The sequence below is a fragment of the Meriones unguiculatus genome, chromosome 7, assembly GCF_030254825.1.
Source record: "Meriones unguiculatus strain TT.TT164.6M chromosome 7, Bangor_MerUng_6.1, whole genome shotgun sequence".
NCBI classification, from domain to species: Eukaryota; Metazoa; Chordata; class Mammalia; order Rodentia; family Muridae; genus Meriones; species Meriones unguiculatus.
The window spans coordinates 88,415,396-88,421,590 of NC_083355.1; positions in this window are offsets into that span (position 1 = coordinate 88,415,396).

Here is a 6,195-nt window from a genome sequence, read left to right on the forward strand (position 1 = left end):
AAAATCAAAGTGATTATCCTAGAACTGGGCAGAATAGGATTTAAGGAGTCAAGATTGAGAGGCTCTGGGATGTGTGAGGTATTGAAGAGGCCTCACTGTGCCAGTTGAATAATGGGTTTCTCAGCATTGGGGGTGTTGTGAGACTGTTTTGGGAGACAGCATCGCCCAAAAAGACTTACAGCAGAATCTATCCACAGCTGCATCAGTGCTGCCACCACCCACCAGGCTACCCGAGAGTCAGCCGTGTATAGATTCTTCATCATTCTCCATGTCTTAACTTGGGGTATATTGACAAGACTGGTGATGATGACACTGGGAATGAGGAAGAGGCAGTGCAATGATGGTTCCAAGGCTCAGGTAGCCTGGTGGATGGGGTACCGCTGATGCAGATGCTAATTAAGGTTCATGTGTGAATTCTCATCAGGAAGCTGATTGGGAAAGTTTATTCCAGTTTGTTCTACCGTGCTGGAACTGGCTTGTAGAATCAGGAGGCTCTAGCAGGTATGCTGTTAGCAATGCAGGAGTTCAGATGGAAGGGACCTGGCTGGAGATGAAAAGTGCTCCATCATTTGCATCTCTTTACAAGGAAGCTGTGGGTGTGGCAAGATCTTGGAGGGAAAGATGAGAGCTCTCAGGCAGCAGCTGAGACTGGCTGGCTTATATGGATCAGCTAGAGGAATGGACCCCATCAAGGAGAGGAGGAGGAGGAAGAGAAAGAAGAGGAGGAGCAGAGGTTTGAACAAAATCCAGCTGCCTAAGGGCTGGCTGTAGCAAAGCTGAGGTCGCCTTTATTTTCTACAGGGAAGGCAGGTAAAGTGAACATTCACTGGCTGCACAACACCTGAACCTGGGTTCTGTGGTTATAGAAACCAGACTATGAGTTAAAAATGAGGGTACACGGTTAGAGACACTTGAGGATAGACAAGGTGGCACCAAAAATGGATGAAAGGAGAAAGGTTGATTGTGATTGTAGGTTCTTTCTTGTGGCTATAAGATCTTGTTTAAAGGTTGGTGGGAGGAAGTATTGAGTGCAGAAGATGGAGTTGAGGGTTTCAGGGGATTGGCAACTAGTGGAAAAGTATTCCCTCCCACAGAAGGCAAAAGAAGCTCATTGGCTGGGGGTCTGTCTTTGATGTGAGGTGGGAAGGAAGGCTGGCTGAGGGTGGTCACATATATTAGCATGCATGCATTCTGGTGTGGATGCACATGCTTGTGTGTGTGTATAATGGCTGCATGTGTCCTGTGTCTGGGTGTAGGTCTATTGGAAAGATGTCTTCCTTCATTCAGCAGGAAAGTAAGTTGACCAGCAATGGAGCCAACTTCCCCAGGTATGTTGGACAAGGTGGAGGCACAGGAATAGATTCTAGCAGGCTGAGAGCCAACAGGCTAGGACACCTTACAAAAGCTGTGTCTCTGGGTGGGGAAGGGTATGGGTTGGATGAAATGCTTTATACCCAGGAAACAGGATCAGGAAACACTTGAAGCTGAGAAATTTGGTCACCGATAGAATGATAAAATAAACTGGGCACCTGCAGGTGAGACTAGGCACAGTGGAAAAGGAGTACATAGGACAGGAGCTTGGTTGTTTCTTCTGAGCTCCAAGGGGACTGTGCAGAATTGGGAGTGATATGCCAGCCCTGCATGAGGAAGCTCTCCTGTCTGTAGTGTGATGAGTGACAGGGGTGGCAGGCATTTGGGTAATAGCCCTGAGAGACAATAGTGGGTGGGATAAAAGCCAGGCTGATGGGAGGGATGGGCCAAGATGCAAGTCCAAGAAAGACAGGGTCCCTGACACCCCAATAGGTAGAGCCCACTGGCATGATGTGTGCATACGCCTGAGCTACAACAGGGCTTGGCAGGACTAAGAGAGAGACAAGAGTTGTGACGGCCATTGGAGTGCCAGAGCTGCCTTCTGGAAGACTGGAGAGGGAGTGAAGCTGGTTTGAAAGTTGGCAGAATGAGCTCTGGCTGGAGATGTTTTCAGAGACTATGATAACTGGGGTATTGAGGACCCTCAGGCTTTTTGGAAGGGCCTCTTTGGGACTTCCTTCCTCTAAGCTCCTACATGGTACAGCAGCTTGCCTGAGGGCATGAAACAGAGACATCCTCACCCTGTGCATACAGGCAATACTTTCTTTCTTTACCTTCACCCCCTCTCCAATGGTTATGAATAGCAAGGGACATTCCATACCTTCTTTCTTCCAAGTACAAAGCAAGAAGAAGCTGCTTCAAGCCCCTGTCCATTGTGCACTGTATGCATCGTTGGGTGCCATGCAGGCATCAATCTGAGTTCCACCAGAGCTACCCTCAGTGTTAGACGGTGGATAGTGGAGTGATGGGGAGGTGAACCAGTACTTCTGGGCAAGTGGGTAAGGAGAGTGGTGAGAGGTATCTCACAGTAGATGGCTATTACTGTCAAGTATGGGCAAACAGATGACAGACACAGCATTGAGCATCTTTGTAGTTGAAGGTAGGGAGTGAGGTCAACCCTTGGAGGGTGTTTGCCTATATTCCAGAGATGGTGTGAAGGTTGGAATGGTGGAGATTCCAGGGAACATTGAAGGACACAGTCAGAAAGAGTGTGTGTGTGTGTGTGTGTGTGTGTGTCCAGGGCCTTCAGGACAATGCAGAAGACAAGGAGAGAAGAGAATAATGGGATGGTAGAGTTCAGTTTGCAGCTTGCCTGACACCCCACAGTGTGGTCTCTTGGCAGAGCTCTTCATGGTCATCTTAGGTTCAGCATAGAGCAGACTGACAAAAAGCCAAGAAGTGAGGGCTGTGAGTATCCTTAGGAGATAGCCCTACTTCCAAACAGGCACACGCAGGGCTACAAAGCTGAATTAGAAGTTTGTAAAAGGATTCTTCACGCAGACCCTTCTAAATTTACTCACATCACATGCTGCGGGAATTGTTCAGTCATCCCACAAGGCCAGGTACATAGCTATATAGGTGGTTTTGCGACGCTGGACCAAGGATCTCTTTTCTTTTCCTTTCTCCACATTGATGAAGGAAGTGTTTAAGTTATTGGCTAAATCTTGTTTTGTGAGCAAAGTCTTTCCTTCTCAGCCAGAGGTGAAATGTAAGGATGTCCTCATGACAAGAATAAGTGGCAGTTGTTCCCACTGTAAATGGCCAGAGAGCAAAGTCTGACAGAGGGGCTTATAAAAAGGGGATAGAGAGAAGGCTGTCTAGAGCGTAGAGAAGAGGCTATAAATAAGGAGAGTGTTCTAGAAAAGACTTCAAAGCTCAGGACTTGCAAGAACATGTGCCTCCTCTTTCCCTCTTTGACTTGGCCCAGATCCCAAACTGCCTTTTAGTCCACTGTCTTCATCCTTCACTGAATCTCAGAGACAAGCCACAGGGCCAGAACACCTCTCTAAAAGTGTGTTAAAGCAGAAACCTTACAGATGGCATAGGGATGGTTTGGGAATTGGACAGGGTTGGGAAGCCTAGAATGACCACTGCACAAAATTGTCCTAAATCAAATTGTCAAAGTCAGTTAAAGCAGTAGCAATGATGAAAGTCATTTGTTGAACACCTACTGTGCCACTCTCAATTGGCTAACTCTTGTAAGACTGACTCCTGTTTATGAAAATAAGTCTGAGGACTGAATTTTGTCGGAGCTGATGCAGACCTAGCCCTACTCTGCTGGGGTTTCTTACTCCCGCTGAGCCACGTAGTCTTGAGAAGTTGACAACAGATCCAATTTTGTTTATCTTCTGTGTGTGTGTGTGTGTGTGTGTCTGTCTGTCTGTCTGTCTGTCTGTCTGGGTACATGCCTGTATATGTGTGTTCCTATGAATGTGAAGGTCAGAGAACTATCCTGGGTGTCACCTCATGGTGGTACCATTCACCCTTTTTTGGGGACAGGGTGTGTTGCTGGTGGAGAGTCTGTCAAGTAGGGTAGGCTGCCCAGCAAGCCTCAGAGTTCTGCAGGTCTCTGCCTTTCCAGAGCTGGGACTACAAGGTCGCATCATCATGTCGGGCATTTTTAAACCTGGGCTCTGGGGTTTGAGCTCAGGTCCTTGGGTTTGCAAGACAAACACTTTACTGACCAATCTACCTCCTCAAACTCTGGTTTTGCAGATCTCAGTTGGCTTTGTTTACGGTGACAGAATCAGGCACAGTCTAGATCAGAAGCCATTCAGAGTTCTCCAGCTACTAGTCATGGTGGTACCTACTTGTAGTCTCAGCACTTGGGAAGTGGAGGCAGGAAGATCATGAGGTCATACCAGGCTGGGCTACATTGGGAGATTCAGGAAGCAAACAGAACAAGAAAAAAAATTAAGTTCCACATGGATAGGTTTAATTCACAGGGACAGCAGGTGACCTATGGAAAATACAAGTGATCTGGGGACAGCCTAATGGGGTTGTGACCACCTTTTCTGACTGTTTTGAACAGTCGGCCATGTGTGATTGGCTAGCACCCCTGCTTGTTACACCGATAGGTTCCAGTATGTTTATACAACTAGTTTGTCCTGTGCGGAAAAACATTTAGGCCAAACTTAATTCACTTTAATACTTTGATTCCCCACTCCTCACATTCCAAGGTCATTCTAGTTGAGGCTTGAGGGGAGGGGCAGTCCCAGCTGGCATCAGCTGCTCAAAAGCACCAGGGAGCTCACACACCCAAGAACAGCTGTCTGTTCTGCATTTCTCGTTTTCTTCCACTCCTTCCTCTCCCCTCCCTTTGCTTTCTCCCCCTTCCTTACTTTGAGACAGAATCTGGCTATGTAGCTCAGACTGTCCTGGAGTCCATGGCAATCTTTCTGCCCTCGCTGCACTCCTTGCCCCAGTGATGGTGTTACAGGCAGCATACCCCATCAATGTATGCCTGCTACCTTTTTAGGCAGAGCCTCACTATGTAGTCCTGGCTGGCCTGGACCTTGCTGTGTAGACCAAGTTGACCACAGCCACACAGAGATCCACCTGCTTCTGCTTCTACGTCCCAAATACTGGAACTACAAACTGTCTTTTTTTTTTGGTGGGCGGGGGGGACAGTGTCTCATATAGCCTAGGCTGCCCTTGAGCCCCTATGTTACAGAAGATAACCTTGAATTTCAGATCTTTCTACATCTACCTCCCAGTAGTGCCTGGGTTCCAGGCATTTGCCACCATCCCCAGTTTTTGTGTGAGATGGAACCCCAAGGCTTAGCACATGCTAGGTAAACGAGGCAGCTTCGAAGGGCTCAAAGTCACTTCTGACTTTAAGAATCGGGATTTTGAATACTCAGAAAAGTAACATATCAGCAAATCAAACATTTTGAGAGTAGCAGGTAAAACTGCATCCCACTGAATGAGTATCAGTTAGCTGTTTTTTGTTTTTTTTTTATAACCTGTATACACAACTTAAGTGTGTCCACAGTAACATTTTTTTTCCTGTGGGCATAGCTGTTTGTAATTAGTCATGAATGAAGCTTGGCCATTTTTATACACTCAGCATATACTTTTAGTTTTCACTTTTACTTTTATGTTTACACTGGAAAGTTAGGCAGAAATACATTACTAGCTTTTAGTGCTAAACCCTGGATGCTTGGACTTTCCTTAACAAAGCAACTATTTCCTTTTGTGTACTAAAATTTCATATGAGTTTCAGGATGTGACCTGGATCTGGCATAGCTCAAAAGGATCGCAGATAAAGTTTTCCCTGGTCTTTCCCATTTAATAGACAAATTTTAACTTCTGTCTCCAGTCTAAATTTGTCTCAGCAGGTTTTCACCTGTTTAACTCTGTTCCAGGATCAGCTGTGGACTGCAAGCTGAGATCTGGACTTCCTGGAAACTGACATGATTGCTCCCTGCCTCTTCGGGTGGATCAACTAACCAGATGCTTGGGACTTCCCCATTGCCCAGCCTTTGACTGGCATTTCAGCCTTCCTAGCCCCTGATGCCTACGGTCCAACAGTCAGCTCGAAGAAGCTCCAGAAGACGGATCTACGTCCAAATCCCCCCTAGCAGGCTGAAATGCTAAGTCAAAAGGGGCTCCCTGGCATTAGCTATTATCTTAGACATCTGCTTAGCTGAAATGGACACTAATATTGCAGCAACTGGGCTAAAAGCCTAGAGAGACCCTATAATAGTTCTCCTTGGCTTACTGCCCCTATATCCACCCTGAAGGGACCCCAGATCCCATTATAAAAAATAAATCTATAAGATACAAGGGGTCATATCTGGAAGACCCAAGATTGGGTCTTCA